The following is a 19318-nucleotide window of genomic DNA, read 5'->3' on the forward strand; positions in this document are numbered from 1 at the left end:
AGAGTAAAGTTGTCTGAGTACAGACAGATGGAAAGATAAAGGCACATGGCCTGACTATCTACAGACCCATCCTAGGGCCAGATCGTAGCTGGGATACCAGCTACTCGTCGTCGTCGATGTCTAGGAAGAACCCTCCATTAGGGTCATTAACAACCTCTGCAAACAATTATTAAGCAAACATGAGTACAAAAGTACTCAGCAAGACTTTAGGATAAGCTATCTACTCATGCAATGTATCAATAAAGAATTCTGGGGTTTCATGCGGAAAGCCAGCATTTGACTCGTGGCTAGACAACTTGCATTTTTAAATAGTATTGACAACTTTGATTTCTCGCACACAAGTCCACTAACACCACAACAATACTCCATCGTGGAATCATTCCGTCTCCATACGGAAATGTCGTCCACGACACTCATGCTTATCTTGACAATTTTATGAGTAGCCATTAAAGTTATCTATGAACAACATATGTCTCCAAGTAGTCCATATCCACGGACGCGGCTATTCGAATAGATCATAACCCTGCAGGGGTGTACTTATTGAAACACGCTCTCGCCACTTATCTCCATGTGCACGTCATGCACCTCGGCAACCTTCAAGCGGAAGCCCAGCGAGGGAGTCGGCCACGACCGTTAACCACGCTAATACTTAGTCCAGGTCTATTGCCTATCTGAGGGTAACCCGCACGGAAGTCCGGCCGAGGTTTTCGCCACGGCCCCTAACGATGTGCGCAGGGTTCCCAAGCCCACCGCCTGGGTGCCACTTGGTACACCGTGCCACTGCCTACCGCATCATAGCCCACCTCTAAGGTCAGCGCTACGCACGGCCTCCAGCATGACTATAAACAACAGAAACTACTTGCAACTCCTGGACCGAGTACTAAGCGATTAATAAGTCGAGAGGGTCAATTAAGTATCCCAACGTGTGGTAGTATCTAGTCTTGGATTACATACACGGAACTCGGTTCCTAAGGACGGTTCCAATGAAACAACCTGCCATGTACTCCTACATAGCCTTTCACCGGTACCTTTACCAAATCAGGTTCAACCACACAACCTTTACTTACTGAACACATTCTCACAATTCCGTTCATCACCCAGATGACAGACCATACACAACTCTAAGCATAGCATGCATAGCAGGATAAGGCACATCATGGCTCAAGCATCTACCTGGTATGCTAGGATGCAAGGTTCAGCTATTTAATGTGACAAGGACAGGTCATGCAAAGGAAGTGGGTTCAACTAACGTGGCAAAAGCATTTGAAGCATTTGAGCCTAATGCAATAAGTAAGAGCAGGAGCAGAGGGACAATATCCGTCAGTCGGATATTCGGTGGAATCCGGAGGAGCGGGGCCTACCAGTAAGAACAATAACAATCAATAACAATCATATGCAACAAGATGATGCATGAGCATGGCATGAAAATGAAAGGTGGTAGGCTAATGTGACTACCATTTCTTAAGTTGAAGTTGATTTGAATCAAGATTCAAATATCACTTCAAACAAGGTATTTTCAAATACCCTTTTAATTGATTCGACCTAATGCTCAGGTAATCTTGTTTTAGCATGCATGAAGATGGTATTTTGAGGTGTTGATTGTTCCTGATCATTGTTTGGTCATAATATTTGAAGTGGAATGAAATGGATTTCAAATTCCAAATCTATATTACTTAATATGGTTATCCTAATCATCATTTAATCTGTTTGGTGATGTTAACATTTTTAAACATGTTTGAAAATATCAAAATCAGATTCCTTGGATTTTTCTGATACTTTTTCATATATAAATTATTTTCATTGCAGTTACAGATTATTTTCTATGATTTTTCAAAGTTTTTGGCATTTTCTGGAATTCTTTTAAATCAGAAAAACTCTTTATTGCGTCATAACCACGTGAGCATTGCGTCAGCAGGTCAACTGACCTGGTCAGGTCAAACCTGACAGGTGGGGGCGACTGGTCAGCGTCTCACGAGCTAATCCCGCGCTGACCAGCCCCTAAGTGGGTTTCACCCACTGCTAGGGCCCACTATCAGTGGGTGCTTAGTGCTAATCCACCGGGATTAGGTCGGCCACGTGGTCCCCCGCTGGAGACTAACCGGCGGCGACCAGATCCGCGACGAGCCGAGGCAGCTGCCGGAGCTCGGGTTCATGGGTCTCGGGGCTAGAGTGCCGGAGAGAGGGGGGAAATAGAGGGAAAATGCTCGCAAGCTCACGGTGGAAGCGAAGCTGGGCTCACACTACTCGGGGAGGGGCTGTAGGCGGCGATCCACCATCGATTTGCCGGCGGCCGGAGGTTGAAGGCGACGGCACTGGGGGCGTTGCAGGGCTCGGGGAGGACGGTTTCGTCGACGTGCGTGTCGAGCTCGACGTTGCGGAGAGGATGGAGCACTCGGGGGGGCATCCCTGTGGCCACAGAGCTTGGGCTCCTCGAGCTCAAGCTTCTGTCAATGGCGGCCGGAGGAGAAGGAAGAAACCGAGAGGAGGGGGAGGAATGGAGAGCGGGGATGGATAGGGACGAGCTCGGGGTAGTCATCCCCGTTGTCGCGCTGTCCTGGGGGGCACCGGAGGACGCCACGGCGAAGCAGGAGGTGGAGGAGGCCGCCGTGGTCGTTCTCTCCTCTGCTAGAAGGCACAGGAAGAAGACGACCCTGCCCCTGGTGGGCTGGGCCTCGCAGGTAAGCGTAGGATAGCATTTTTCTATTTTTCCGTTTTTGTTTTATTTGCTGACATGATTTCTATTTATTTTGGCTTCCAAAAAGCAAACTAAAAGTAATTTGAAAAATGTTGGGGTGTTAGTTGGAATATTTCGAATCACCCATAAAGTTTTCAGCATTTTTGAAAACTATATATTTTTGAATTCAAATATAAATTTGATTTCAGAGACTTGCTAGTTTAAAAATAAAATGCCAAAAGTGATTTGAAAATAGTTTTCTCCCCTGATAATTTGTTTTCAATATTTATCAGAAATATTGAACTTTTAAGAAGGCCATTTTGGGTTCATTGATTTTGACAAGATTTGAATTTCCTTTGAATAAGAAGTGGCTAGGGAACAGCATATGTCTCCAAGTAGTCCATATCCGCGGACGCGGCTATTCGAATAGATCATAACCCTGCAGGGGTCTACTTCTTCACACACGCTCTCGCCACTTATCGCCATGTGCACGCCATGCACCTCGGCAACCTTCAAGTGGAAGCCCAGCGAGGGAGTCGGCCACGACTGTTAACCACGCTAATACTTAGTCCAGGTCTATCGCCTATCTGAGGGTAACCCGCACGGATGTCCGGCCGAGGTTTCCGCCACGGCCCCAAACGATGTGCGCAAGGTTCCCAAGCCCACCATCCGGATGCCACTTGGTACATCGTGCCAATGCCTATCACATCATAGCCCACCTCTAAGGTCAGCGCTACGCACGGCCTCCAGCATGACTATAAACACCAGAAACTGCTTGCAACTCCTGGACCGAGTATTAAGCGATTAATAAGTCGAGAGGGTCAATTAAGTATCCCAACGTGTGGTAGTATCTAGTCTTGTATTACATACACGGAACTCGGTTCCTAAGGACGGTTCCAATGAAACAACCCGCCATGTACTCCTACATAGCCTTTCACCGGTACCTTTACCAAATCAGGTTCAACAACACAACCTTTACTTACTGAACACATTCTCACAATTATGTTCATCACCGAGATGACAGACCATACACAACTCTAAGCATAGCATGCATAGCAGGATAAGGCACATCATGGCTCAAGCATCTACCAGGTATGCTAGGTTGCAAGGTTAAGCTATTTACTGTGACAAGGATAGGCCATGCAAAGGAAGTGGGTTCAACTAACGTGGCAAAAGCATTTGAAGCATTTGATCCTAATGCAATAAGTAAGAGCAGGAGCGAGAACATGGGATTTATCGGGATGATCAAAATGGTTGCTTGCCTTGTTGCTCAGCAGAAGGACAATATCCGTCAGTCAGATATTCGGTGGAATCCGGAGGAGCGGGGCCTACCAGTAAGAACAATAACAATCAATAACAATCATATGCAACAAGATGATGCATGAGCATGGCATGAAAATGAAAGGTGGTAGGCTCATGTGACTACCATTTCTTAATTTGAAGTTTATTTGAATCAAGATTCAAATATCACTTCAAACAAGGTATTTTCAAATACCCTTTTAATTGATTCGACCTGATGCTTAGGTAATCTTGTTTTAGCATGCATGAAGATGGTATTTTGAGGTGCTGATTGTTCCTGATCATTGTTTGGTCATAATATTTGAAGTGGAATACAAATGGATTTCAAATTCCAAATCTATATTACTTAATATGGTTATCCTAATCATCATTTAATCTGTTTGGTGATGTTAACATTTTCAAACATGTTTGAAAATATCAAAATCGGATTCCTTGGATTTTTTTGATACTTTTTCATATATAAATTATTTTCATTGGAGTTATAGATAATTTTCTATGATTTTTAGAAGTTTTGGGCATTTTCTGGAATTATTTTAAATCAGAAAAACTCTTTATTGCGTCATAACCACGTCAGCATTGCGTCAGCAGGTCAACTGACCTGGTCAGGTCAATCCTGACAGGTGGGGGCCACTGGTCAGCATCTCAGGAGCTAATCCCGCGTTGACCAGCCCCTAAGTGGGTTTCACCCACTGCTAGGGCCCTCTGTCAGTCGGTGCTTACTGCTAGTCCACCGGGATTAGGTCGGCCACGTCGTCCCCCACCGGAGACTGACCGGCAGCGACCAGATCTGCGACGAGCCGAGGCGGCTGCCGGCGACGAGCCGAGGCGGCTGCCGGAGCTCGGGTTCATGGGTCTCGAGGCTAGAGTGCCGGAGAGAGAGGGCAAACAGAGGGAAAATGCTCGCAAGCTCACGGTGGAGGCAAAGCTGGACTCAGACTGCTCGGGGATCCACCGTCGATTGGCCGGCGGCCGGAGGTTGAAGACGACGACACTGGGGCGTTGCAGGGCTCGGGGAGGACGTATTCGTCGACGTGCGCGTCGAGCTCGATGTTGCGGAGAGGATGGAGCACTCGAGGGGCTTCCCTGTGGCCAGAGAGCTCGGGCTCCTCGAGCTCAAGCTTCTGTCTATGGTGGCAGGAGGAGAAGGAAGAAACCGAGAGGAGGGGGGATGGAGAGCGGGGATGGATAGGGACGCGCTCGGGGTAGTTATCCCCGTTGTCGCGCTGTCCTGGGGGCACCGGAGGATGCCACAGCGAAGCAGGAGGTGGAGGAGGCCGCCGTGGTCGTTCTCTCCTCTGCGAGAAGGCAGAGGACGAAGACGACCCTGCCCCTGGTGGGCTGGGCCTCGCAGGTAAGCATAGGATAGCATTTTTCTATTTCTTCTGTTTCTGTTTTATTTGCTGACATTGATTTCTATTTATTTTGGCTTCCAAAAAGCAAACTAAAAGCATAGGATAGCAATATTTCCAATCACCCATAAAGTTTTCAGCATTTTTGAAAACTAAATATTTTTTAATTCAAATATAAGTTTGATTTCACAGACTTGCTAGTTTAAAAATAAAATGCCAAAAGTGATTTGAAAATAGTTTTCTCCCGTGATAATTTGCTTTCAATATTTATCAGAAATATTGAACTTTTAAGAAGGCCATTTTGGGTTCATTGATTTTGACAAGATTTGAATTTCCTTTGAATAAGAAGTGGCTAGGGTTTTTGGTTGAGTTTCACCACTTCTTTGGAGTTTGTTTCAAATTCTTGAATGCAAAGGAAGAAAACATGAGCACAAATACTAAACCCTAGTTAGGGATCCAGGGATGTGACACCCTTTTCTTGACTGATTCAATTTTCATCCAAGTGTCTTCTTTTAATTGTTGCTTCCGCTATCTCTTCTTCCTTTTGTAGCCGGTGATTCATTGTGAAGATTCTCAGGAGCTTCATGTTCATCTTTATTCATTCTCGTGGTCGTTTTCGGTGAATTAAATTTAGATATCCATGTTCATCATATCCTTGTCATCCTTGTAATTCCTCCCATGTTGGAAATTCTTGTTTAAGCCTCTCTTTTTATTATTCCATCTCTGTTCTAGTAGGAGTGTTGCAGATGTCTCAGAAATTCTGTTCTCAATCCTTTCAATTATTTCGAGGTGCTCAACCTCATCTAGTTTTCTTTATACCGGTGCAATATCTCTCTTTCTAATCAGTTGTTTAACAGAGTTTTCTTTTGAGTGGGCCCATAACCCACAGGTTTTTCCTAGGATCTTATTTGTCTCTTTTAATATTTTCTGGAGATCTCTCATTCTTTTCAACTATGGTGTAAGTATGGATTTCATCAGTCATATTGTTTCTTCAAGATCAGTTTGAATTAATTCTCATATTTGGCTCAACCTTTCGTTCTTCATTATTCCGGAGTATCTCAGTAATTCTTGGTGGTGTTCTCCTCATCATTTTCAGCTTGGAAGACTGAAGGGGTGTTTATCTCAAATCTTGGTTCATTCTCTTGAAGATTCATCATTTCATCTTGTGGCATCATCTCGATTTGTTCCAATCATGAGTAATCCCTTTCTTGCTATCCGGTGCTTTCTGAGTTGTTTTCATTCTTGATCCTCCGAAGGCCATCATTTCAGAAGATTCTTTGTTCTTAGCTTTCAGCTTTCGTTCTCAAATTCTTCTCGATTGTTGTCTCTTTGTTCGTCTCTCAATTATTATGGGGTCTCCTCAAGACTTCTTCAAGTTTGTGCTCATATATCTCCTCAATCTTTTCAAGAAGAATAAGGGTATGCTAAATCCGTTTCTTGTGATCAGTTTAACTTGATGAAGGATAAGCATAACATAATTATTATTCTTGTTCATAGTAGTCTGAATTCTTCTTCCGGAATGGCTCATGATATCAATTCTTTGTCTCAAGGTGTTCTTCAAGATTCTTGTGGTAGTAGTTCTCATTTTTCTTCTTCGTTCTTTCTTGCCAAGATCTAGTTTCTATTCTTTCTAACAGAGGCCTTGTGGTGTTGCTCTCTTCAATCTATCATTTTGTCTTTTCAAGATCATATTGTTTCCTTGCTTATAAATTTAGTTTGTTTGTTGTGAATCTTGTCTAGTTCTCCTATCTTATCGAACTTTTTGTTCCCTTCTTCCTATCGAAGTGCTGCCTTCAAGGATCGTTGGTTTCACTCGTTTGTCAAAGAAAAAACAAAGTTTTACCTCTTGCTTTCTCATCCTATCCCCCTTTTCATTCTTGGATCTCGGGTCGAGATCCTCTTGTAGTGTAGGAGAGTTGTGACAGCCCGAGACCGACGTTCCAGAAGATTCCCCTTTTATTCCGTTTTCGTCGTGTGGCTTATTTTATTTGTCGCATCATCATCCACATTGCATCGGCATCCCGTTGCCGCCAGTTTTCAAACTTGCATTTGATATTAGTTGTCGGTTCTCTCCGTTCTTGTCGTTGTCCGTTCTGAGCCCGACCACACACGCACGCGCCCGCGGCATCGTCAAAACCTGTTTTTAAAAATGTGTGTAAAACTTTCTCTAATTGGGTTGAAACTTGACGTGCGGTCTTATTTAGATATAGCTAGGCCGCCTACCAAATTTCGTCGCAATCAGAGTCTGTCTGGTACCCGAACGGTCGACCGTAGCGGCACCGTATTCGGTTATTCGTCACACGTGTTTTGGTGTTTTAAATCACGTTGTCGGGTGCCCGTTTTCCCTCTCATCTCCGGCTAGCCACTCTTCACAGCCACTTAGCCCGTCCCCGCATTCGAGATCGTTCGATTCCGATCGTACGGTTGAAACTGGGGCGAAATTCTGCTAAACCTAGCCCCCCATTGTTATATATAGACCCCCATGCCATTTTAGACAACCAACCCCACTTGCCTCGAAATCCGTGCCAGCCTCCACCTTATCCTCCCAGATCCAATATGAGCGATCTGGACCGTCGGATCGGAGATCCAACGGACCAGATTGTCACATCCCTGGATCCCTAACGAGGGTTTAGTATTTGTGCTCATGTCTTCTTCCATTGCATTCAAGAAGTTGAAAACAAAATCAAAGGAAGTGGTGAAACTCAAACCAAAACCATAGCCACTTCTTATTCAAAGGAAATTCAAATCTTGATAAAATCAATGAACCCAAAATGGCTTTCTTAAAAGTTCAATATTTCTGATAAACGTTGAAAACAAATTATCACGGGAGAAAACTATTTTCAAAACACCCTTGGAATTTTATTTAAATTCAGAAAGCCCCTGAATTCAAACTTAAATTTGAATTCAAAAACATTCAAGTTTTCAAAAATATTGAAAACTTTAGGAGTAGTTGGAAATATTCCAACTAAAACTCAGGGCTATTCAAACTAATTCTTGAATTGCTTTTTGAAGCGAAAATAAATAGCACTTAATATCAGCAAATAAAACAGAAACCAGAAACATAAGAAAAAGAAAAAACCCTATCCTAGGCTCACCTGTAGAGGCCGAGCCCACAGGGGCAGGGTCGTCTTCTTCCTCTGCCTTTTGGCAGAGGAGAGATCGACCACGGCGGCTCCCCTCCACCTCCTACTTCGCTATGGCGCTCCCCGGTGCCCCCAGGACAGCGCGACAACGGGGATGAGTTCCCCGAGCGCTCCCTTATCCTCTCTCTCCCCCCATTTCCCCTCCTCCACTCGGTTTTCTTCCTCCTCTCCTCGTGCCACCATTAGCAGGAGCTTGAGCTCGAGCCAACCGAGCTCTTTGGCCACAGGGAAGCCTCCCCGAGTACTCCATCTTCTCCCCCTCATCGAGCTCGACGCGCACACCAAAGGAATCGACCTCCCTGAGCTCTGCAACGCCCCATTGCCGTCATCTTCAACCTCCGGCAGCCGGCAAATCGATGTTGGATCGCCGGCCACAGCACCTCCCCGAGCCGTCTGAGCCTCCCATCGTCTCCACCGTGAGCTCGCGCGTGTTTCCCCCTGTTTCCCCTCTCTCTCCTGCACTCTACCCACGAGACCGACGAGCCCGAGCTCCGGCAGCGGCCTCGGCTCGTTGCCGGCGTCCTCCGATCACTCTCAGCCCCTCCTGATGCCCATAGTGGATGAGGTCGAGCCTGAGAATCATCCCAGTGCTCTCGACACTCGATTCCGAGCACCATAGCCAGATCTGGAGCATCTTCGGCGAAGATCCGCTGCGGATCTGGTCGCCGCCGGTCAGTCTCCGGCGGGGAATGACGTGGCCGGCCTAATCCCTATTAGTTAGCGCTAAATAGTCACTGACAGTGGGCCCTACAGTGGGTCAAACCCACTTAGGGGCTGGTCAGCGCGGGATTATATCATGTGTCGCTGACCAGTGGCCCCACCTGTCAGGTTTGATTTGACCAGGTCGGCTGACCTGCTGACACAGTGTTGACGTAGATCTGACGCAATAAACAGATTTTCTGATTTAAAAGAATTCCAGAAAATGCCCAAAACTTCTAAAAATCATAGAAAATAATCTGTAACTCCAATGAAAATAATTTATATATGAAAAATGATCAGAAAAATCCAAAGAATCTGATTTTCATATTTTCAAACATCTTTGAAAATGTTAACATCACCAAACAGATAAAATGATGAATAGGATAACCTTATTAAATAATTTGGAGTTGGCATTTGAAATCCATTTGAATTCCACTTCAAATATTATGACCAAACAATGATCAAGCACAACCAGCACCCCAACATACCATCCTCATGCATACTAAAACAAGATTACCTGAGCATCAGGTAGAATCAATTAAAAGGGTATTCGAAAATACCTTGTTTGAAGTGATATTTGAATCTTGATTCAAATTAACTTCGACTTAAGAAATGGTAGCTACATTAGCCTACCACCTTTCAGTTTCATGCCATGCTCATGCATCATCTTGTTGCATATGATTGTTATTGATTGATCTTGTTTTTACCGGTAGGCCCCGCTCCTCCGGATTCCACTGAATATCCGACTAACGGGTATTATCGCTCTGCTGAGCAACAAGGCAAGCAACCACTTTGATCATTCCGATAAATCCTATGTTCTCGCTCCTGCTCTTACTTATTGCATTAGGTCAAAATGCTTTCACTGCTTTTACCACGTTAGTTGAACCCACTTCCTTTGCATGACCTCTCCTTGTCACAGTAAATAGCTGAACCTTGCAACCTAGCATACCTGGTAGATGCTTGAGTCATGATGTGCCTTATCCTCCTATGCATGCTATGCTTAGAGTTGTGTATGGTCTGTCATCTGGGTGATGAACAGAATGGTGGAAACGTGTTCAGTAAGTAAAGGTTGTGTGTTGAACCTGATTTGGTGAAGGTACAGGTGAAAGGCTATGTAGGAGTACATGGCGGGATGTTCCATTGGAACCGTCCTTAGGAACTGAGATACCACATGCTGGGCCCTGAAATATGACCCCGCTCGACTTATTAATCGCTTAGTACTCGGTCCAGGAGTTGCAAGTAGTTTCTAGTGTTTATAGTCATGCTGGAGGCCGTGTGTAGCGATGACCTTAGAGGTGGGCTATGATGCGGTAGGCGGTGGCACGGCGTACCAAGTGGCACCTGGATGGTGGACTTGGGAACCCTGCGCATATCGTTTGGGGTCATGGTGGAAACCTCGGCCGGACTTCCGTGAGAGTTACCCTCAGATAGGCGATAGACATGGACTAAGTATTAGCGTGGTTAACGGTCGTGGCCGACTCCCTCGCTGGGCTTCCGCTTGAAGGTTGCCTAAGTGCATGACGTGCACATGGCGATAAGTGGCGAGAGCGTGTGTGAAGAAGTACACCCCTGCAGGGTTATGATCTATTCGAATAGCCGCGTCCGCGGATATGGACTACTTGGAAACATATGTTGTTCATAGATAACTATAATGGCTACTCATAAAATTGTCAAGATAAGCGTGAGTGTCATGGACGGCATTTCCATAGGAAGACGGAATGATTCCACGATAGAGTATTGTTGTGGTGTTAGTGGACTCGTGTGCGAGAAACATAGTTGTCAAAACTATTTAAAAATGCAAGTTGTCTAGCCAAGAGTCAAATGCTGGCTTTCCGCATGAAACCCCACAACTCCTTGTTGATACATTGCATGAGTAGATAGATTTCCTAAAGTCTTGCTGAGTACTTTTGTACTCACGTTTGCTTAATAAATTTTTGCAGAGGTTGTTAATGACCCTAATGGAGGGTTCTACCTAGACATCGACGACGACGATTAGCTGGTATCCCAGCTACGATCTGGCCCTAGGATGGGTCTGTAGATAGTCAGGCCATGTGCCTTTATCTTTCCATCTATCTGTACTTAGACAACTTTACTCTTCCGCTGGCTTGTAAGAAATGTTAGGTCGTGAGACCCCTACCATGTGATATTATGTGTGAGGCTCTTCCGAGCCTTCTATATAAAGTTTGTATGTTTATGGTTATGTTGTGATGCCATCGATGTATCTATACATATCGGTATGCCATGCGTACGTGTGTTGTACTTGATATGTATGGGGTTCGAATACCTAGACGTAGGCTTTAGTAGCAATCCTTACAGGGAAATGCCCCTTTGTGATTCCAGCGAGCCATGGTAGTTCGCTACTGCTCCGGACACATTGGTTGACCGGCATGTGTCCTTCTTAGCTGTTGTGTCTGACCCTTTGGGGAAATGTCACGCGATGTAATGGAGTCCCTGTAGCTTGCTACGACTCGTCTACATTCGCTGGTGACCGACACCTGCTTTGCTGGGTCATGTATGCATGTCCCTGTGCGGAACTGCCGCTTTGGTTTATGACTAGACATGTCGATCCGGGTTCTTTGTCATTGGAATGCTAGAGACACAATTGCATACGCAAGTCAAAAGGCGCAAACGGTCCGGCTAAGGTAAGGCTGCAACCGTGGGGATAGCCGTGCGTGAGACCGCAAAGAGATGCGATGTGTTACAGGCTGGATTCCTACGACTTAGGATCGGGGTCCCGACAGCGTTGGTATCAGAGCCTGACTGACTATAGGATAACTAAGCCAAACTGGTCGAAGTTGAGTCTAGAATTGCTTCTAGTTATATATAAGGGAATTGTTTGTGGAAGGGAACGTAAGACCCTTGCTTCTCTTCTCAAGTTATTCTATTCTGGTCATCCTCGTCTTTTCTGCGGGGATTAAGGACTAGGTTACTTATCTTCTCTTAGGCTCGTGTTTCTGATCGGTAGATTATAGGACAACGGGTCAAGAGTACTTCAGGTTTCTTCTATCCCAAGGAAAAGGAAGTAAGTTTTGATGACCAGGGAATTGAACTTGATAGTTGAGTGGTTACGCTATCTTATTTCTATGGGTTGTCTCAAAATTGTTTTTGAGCATTTACAGCCGTTATGCTGCCCAATTTTGTCTTCAGAGCTCTAATGCTTTTGCATTACTCTCTATTTTCAGATGCCTAGCCGTCCTTCTCATCAGGTGGTTCGTCTGACTAGGTGCATTGATGTGCCAGGTCATACAGCCATGCTAGTGAGGATGATGTCAGTGTCCGGTTACTGCTGGTACCCAGAGTACACTGTGGAGGAGCAGTACCGGGATTTTAATCAGAGCTAGTACCTCTGCACTGTTAGGGTATTCCCAGATTACCCTGGAGCTGAGGAGGCGATCCATTGGTCTTATGGATTGGGGGTCATTGTTGACATGGCAGTACAAGATGCTGCCTATTCAATGCTGACCATCATGAGGGCTAGACATGCCCTGCTGCAGAATTCCGAGTTCTGCTATGTTCCTGCCTCTCAGCTAGGTGAAGAAGGATACCTCAGTGGGGTCTACTTTGATTCCTCTATGGAGGATCCGCTGCTGCAGTCCACTGCTGAGATGCTAGAGAATTGAGACAGGGATGCTCGTGCCCTTTGTAGGAGCTCTATGCTACACGTGCCCGTCTGTGGACGGCTTTGACGCAGCTGGCACCTGTAGTCCAGACAGGGTATGGATATATGGAGATGCTGAACCCTGTTAGGACCCATCTTCCGGCTCATGTTGACTGGCCTGCTATAGGAGGAGTCACCCCTCTTCGGGGACCTCTACTACCACCAGTCAGGGGACCTAGGCCACACCCGTGTCCTTACAGATCCTAGGGGTCTCAGGCTGGAGTATTTCCTGATCAACAGGTTGAGCTTCCAGGCCATGGAGGCAATCTTTATGAGATGTTCTATGCGGATGCCTGAACACGCGAGTGTAAGAATAGTATGGTAGTAGTTGTACATCCACAGTCCTGTGTGTCTTGTGGAGTATGCCTGTGTCGTGAGATGAATTCCGGAGGCATAGATAAATAATGTATAGGAAGCTTGGAAGCCTCTGATGAGTAGTTTCATGTTTTCAGTAGTTTGCTCTTCGGATAAGGTTGTACTGAACTACGTAATGGTGTATATGTACCATGGTGTATATATAGCAGTTGCTTGTTACCATGCTGTTCGTATATTCATTTCCGCATTCCATGTGTTCAGTGCATTCTTAATCCATAGTTAGTATTGATGTTGATATTGGACTAAGTTGTGAGTTGTTTGTCAGGATGGTGTTCACCAGGTTGAACCGTGCCCCTGCTCATGAGCAAGGAGAGGGTAGTCAAGCGTCACAGGAGGAACTGCCTCACCCGCCCTCTGAGGCAGAGAGAAACAAAAGGGAGACCAACCGTCTATTAGAGTGTATTGAGCAAAATACGGCTCGTGAGCCTAGGAATGATGTAGTGTCCCTCAATGACTTTGTGAAGCTGAATCCTCCAAAGTTCCATCACTCCATCGATCCCCTCGACGCTAATGATTGGTTGTGCAGTATATCGCCCAAGATTCGCTCTGCGAATGTTTCTGAGGCCGACAAGGTGAACTTTGCGGCGTACTTTCTGGAAGGACCCGCCAATCTATGGTGGGAGAACTTTGAAGTTATGCGTCCTGCCGGACCAGCAGCCTCATGGGCAGATTTTAGTGCAGCCTTCCGTCTGCACCATATTCCAGAGGGCCTGATGGACAGAAAGAGAGCGGAGTTCTGTGCATTCACCCACGGGAAGTTGACCGTGGATGCCTATAGCCGCGAGTTCGGTAACCTCGCCCGCTATGAAACAGAGGAGGTGTCTACTGATGCCAAGAAGCAAGCAAGATTCCGTAAAGGTCTGAGCCCTGAGCTTCGTCATGATTTGCGCCTCCACGAATGTACAAGCTTCCAAGCCCTGGTCAACAAGGCGATCAGTGCCGAGACTGGTCATACCGACTATGAAGCCATAAAGAAGCACTCCCGTGACTTTGGCTCGTCATATGGTTCCGCGTTCCCAAAACGCAGGCTGTGGGTTCCAAATAGTTATTTGCCGCCAAGATATACTCCGAGGACATCCGATGGGGCGCCTCAGACGAACCAGACCAACCCTCCAGCAAAAACCTATGGTGGTCCAGCTAGCAATGTTGCACCACGTGCCAATCAGGTGATATGTTACAAGTGTGGAGAACCATGGCACTATTCCCGAGAGTGTCCTCAAAATGTGGGTGCCAAGCAACCCGGAAAGTCCGTTGGGCAAGGCAAGTCGGGCAAAGCTTACTATGTGAAGCCAAGACTTGCATGGGGCCGTGTGAACTATGTTTCAGCAGAAGAAGCTACAGAGGATCCCGACGTCATTCTATGTACGCTCCTTGTTAATCATCACCCAGCGTATGTTCTTTTTGACACTGGGTCTTCTCATTCCTTCATTTCAGAAAGTTATGCACAGTTGCATAACATGTCTTTCTGTGATATGCCAATCCCATTGGTTGTCAAAACCCCTGGTAGTAAGTGGCAAACCTCCAGGATAACCTATGACAATGAAATTCTAGTAGACAGGCTAGTTTTTCTAGCATCCTTGATAGCCCTGAAATCTTCGGATATCAATATCATCTTGGGTATGGACTGGATGTCAGCTCACTATTCCAAGATTGATACTCATTCTAGAAATGTTCAGCTTACCCATCCCTCGGGTGAGATAGTCAATGTCTCTACTCGAGTTGCCAAATGCCAACTCTATTCCCTCAATGCCAACCCTCTTCCGGAACTTGAAGACATTCCGGTAGTCCGTGACTTTCCGGATGTTTTTCCAGAGGAACTGCCAGGAATTCCACCTGACAGAGATGTAGAGTTTGTGATAGACCTTGTTCCAGGAACCATTCCAATAGCCAGAAGACCATATAAGATGGCACCCCTGGAGCTAGCCGAACTTAAGAAGCAACTAGATGAGGCCTTGAATAAAGGTTTCATTCGTCCTAGCTCTTCTCCGTGGGCTTGTCATGTCCTCTTCGTCAAGAAGAAAGACGAAACGGATAGGATGGTTGTGGATTACCGACCAGTGAACCTGGCCACCATAAAGAACAAGTATCCGCTCCCCAGGATCAACAACCTGTATGATCAGCTCGCTGGATTCTCAGTCTTTTCAAAAATGGATTTGAGGTTGGGATACCATCAAATCAAGATCAAGAACGGGGACATTCCAAAAATGGCTTTTGTCACTCGTTATGGCCAATACGAGTACACCGTCATGTCCTTTGGTTTAACCAATGCCCCAGCCACCTTCTCTCGCTTGGTGAATTCAATCTTCATGGAGTATTTGGATAAATTCGTCGTAGTATACCTCGACGATATTCTCATCTACTCGAAGAACGAACAAGAACATCCCGAGCATCTAAGGCTGGTATTGATGAAACTTTGAGAGCATCGCCTTTATGCCAAGTTTTCAAAATGTGAATTTTGGTTACCAGAAGTGACCTATCTAGGTCACGTAATCTCTGGTAAGGGTATTGCTGTCAATCCCGAGAGAGTTCAAGCTGTCCTTGATTGGACTCAACCTGAATAGGGTAAGCAAGTTAGGAGTTTTCTTGGAATGGCGAGCTATCGTCGGTGCTTTGTCGAGAATTTCTCCAAGGTTGCAAAGCCTCTAACTGAACTCCTCAAGAAAGATAAAAAGTTCGAGTGGACACCATAGTGTGAGCATAGTTTTCAGGAACTAAAAAGACGCCTGACTTCCGCACGTGTGTTGCTACCACCAGATTTCTCTAAGGACTTTGTTATCTACTGCGACGCCTCGCGACAAGGATTAGGTTGCATTCTCATGCAGGATCGCCATGTGATTGCAGACGCATCTCGACAGTTGCGTCCACATGAGGATAATTATCCCACACATGATCTTGACCTTGCAGCTATAGTCCATGCACTTAAAACCTGGCGACATTACCTTCTTGGTAATCGTTGCGAAATTTTCACCGATCACCAAAGTCTAAAATATATCTTCACCCAGGAGGATTTGAATCTTAGGCAAAGACGGTGGGTTGAGTTGATCACGGATTACGACTTAGGAATAACTTACACCCCGGGGAAGGCCAATGTTATGGCTGATGCACTAAGTCGTAAGTCTTATTGTAACAATTTGATGCTACAACGAGGCTAACCACGTCTCTATGAGGAATTTCGGAAGTTAAATCTTCACATTGTTCCTCAAGGATTCCTTTCTACCCTGGTGGCAAATCCTACTCTTAAGGATCAAATCATAGCTGGCCAGAAGCGTGATAAGGGTATATCACGGATCAAGGAGAATATTATTAGCGGAAACGCTAAGGAATTCTCCATGAATGATCAAGGTGTTGTGTTCTTCCAGAATCATCTAGTGGTTCCTAAGAATCCACATCTAAGGCAGCTAATCCTTAAGGAGGCTCATGATTCTCCTCTCACCATTCATCCTGGTAGTACTAAGATGTATCAGGACCTACGCCAGATGTTTTCGTGGACTAGGATGAAGAGAGAAATTGATGAGTTCGTTGCTAACTGCGACGTCTGTCGTCGAGTTAAGGCAGAACATCAAAGGCCTGCTGGCACCCTTCAACCCTTAGCTATTCCTGAATGGAAATGGGATAAAGTCAGTATGGATTTCATCACCGGATTTACCAAGACCAAGAAAGGAAATAATGCTATCTTTGTGGTCATTGACCGTCTTTCCAAAGTAGCTCATTTTCTTCCATTTCATGAGAGTATAACAGCTAGCCAGCTAGCAGAGTTATACATCTCTCGAATAGTTTCTCTTCATGGTGTTCCTTTGGAGATTAACTCAGATCGTGGAAGTATCTTTACTTCTCGCTTCTGGGAGAGTTTTCAAAATGCCATGGGGACTCACTTATCTCTTAGCACTGCTTTCCATCCTCAATCAAGTGGTCAAGTAGAAAGAGTGAACCAAATCCTAGAAGATATGCTCTGAGCTTGTGTTATATCGTTCGGTATGAATTGGGAGAAGTGTCTTCCATTCGCCGAATTTGCCTATAACAATAGTTATAAATCAAGCTTGGGCAAAGCCCCTTTTGAAGTTCTCTATGGACGAAGATGTCGAACACCTCTTAATTGGTCAGAAACCGGAGAGAGGCAACTCTTTGGCCCGGATATGATCCAGGATGCAGAAGAGCAGGTTCGCATTATTCGTGAAAAGTTGAAAAAAGCCTAGTCTCGTCAAAAGAGCCAATATGATCGTCATCATAAGGCTGGGACCTTTGAAGTTGACGAGAAGGCTTACCTTCGGGTTACACCTTTGAAGGGTACCCATCGATTCGGTATCAAGGGCAAGTTGGCTCCTCGTTACATTGGTCCTTTTCGCATTCTTGCCAAACGAGGAGAAGTTGCCTACCAATTGGAACTTCTTCCGCATGTTTCCAAGGTTCATGATGTATTCCACGTCTCGCAACTCAGGTGTTGCTTTTCAGATCCTATCCGTGAAGTGGACCACGAAATGCTTGATCTCCAAGATAACCTTTCATACCGAGAATACCCTGTGCGTATTCTTGATCGAGCTGAGCGCACCACTCAACGTCGAAACCTCAAGTTTCTTAAAGTTCAATGGTCAAACCATTCTGAAAAGGAGGCAACATGGGAAAGAGAGGATCGTCTCGGACTTGAGTATCCCGCACTATTCCGGACGACTTCCAAATCTCGGGAAGAGATTCTTTTGAGTGGGGGTGAGTTGTCACATCCCTGGATCCCTAACTAGGGTTTAGTATTTGTGCGCATGTGTTCTTCCATTGCATTCAGGAAGTTGAAAACAAAATCAAAGGAAGTGGTGAAACTCAAACCAAAAACCCTAGCCACTTCTTATTCAAAGGAAATTCAAATCTTGTCAAAATCAATGAACCCAAAATGGCCTTCTTAAAAGTTCAATATTTCTCATAAATATTGAAAACAAATTATCAGGGGAGAAAACTATTTTCAAAACACCCTTGGCATTTTATTTAAATTCAGAAAGCCCCTGAATTCAAATTAAATTTGAATTCCAAAACATTCAAGTTTTCAAAAATATTGAGAACTTTAGGAGTAGTTGGAAATATTCCAACTAAAACTGAGGGCTATTCAAACTAATTCTTGAATTGCTTTTTGAAGCCAAAATAAATAGCACTTAATATCAGCAAATGAAACAGAAACCAGAAACAGAAGAAAAAGAAAAAAACCCTATCCTACGCTCACCTGTAGAGGCCCACCCACAGGGGCAGGGTCGTCTTCTTCCTCTGCCTTCTGGCAGAGGAGAGATCGACCATGGCGGCTCCCCTCCACCTCCTGCTTCGCCGTGGCGCTCCCCGGTGCCCCAGGATAGCGCGACAATGGGGATGAGTTCCCCGAGCGCTCCCTTATCCTCTCTCTCTCCCCATTTCCCCTCCTCCTCTCCTCCTGCCGCCATTAGCAGGAGCTTGAGCTCGAGCCAACCGAGCTCTCTGGCCACAGGGGAGCCTCCCGAGTACTCCATCTTCTCCGCCTCATAGAGCTCGACGCGCACGCCAAAGGAATGGACCTCCCCGAGCTCTGCAACGCCCCATTGCCGTCGCCTTCAACCTCTGGCCGCTGGCAAATCGATGTTGGATCGCCGGCTACAGCACCTCCCCGAGCCGTCTGAGCCTCCCATCGTCTCCACCGTGAGCTCGCGCATGTTTCCCCCCTGTTTCCCCTCTCTCTCCTGCATTCTAGCCACGAGACCGACGAGCCCGAGCTCCGGCAGCCGCCTCGGCTCGTCGTCGGCGTCCTCCGGTCACTCTCAGCCCCTCCTGATGCCCGTAGTGGATGAGGCCGAGCCTGGGAATCATCCCAGTGCTCTCGGCACTCGATTCCGAGCACCACAGCCAGATCTGGAGCATCTCCGGCGAAGATCCGCCACGGATCTGGTCGCCGCCGGTTAGTCTCCGGCGGGGAACGACGTGGCCGTTCTAATCCATGTTAGTTAGTGCTAAATAGTCACTAACAGTGGGCCCTAGCAGTGGATCAAACCCACTTAGGGGCTCGTCGGCGCGGGATTATCTCCTATGTCGCTGACCAGTGGCCCCCACCTGTCAGATTTGACTTCACCAGGTTGGCTGACCTGCTAACGCAGTGCTGACGTAGATATGACGCAAT

The sequence above is a fragment of the Hordeum vulgare genome, chromosome 2H (genome assembly GCF_904849725.1).
Source record: "Hordeum vulgare subsp. vulgare chromosome 2H, MorexV3_pseudomolecules_assembly, whole genome shotgun sequence".
Lineage (NCBI taxonomy): Eukaryota > Viridiplantae > Streptophyta > Magnoliopsida > Poales > Poaceae > Hordeum > Hordeum vulgare.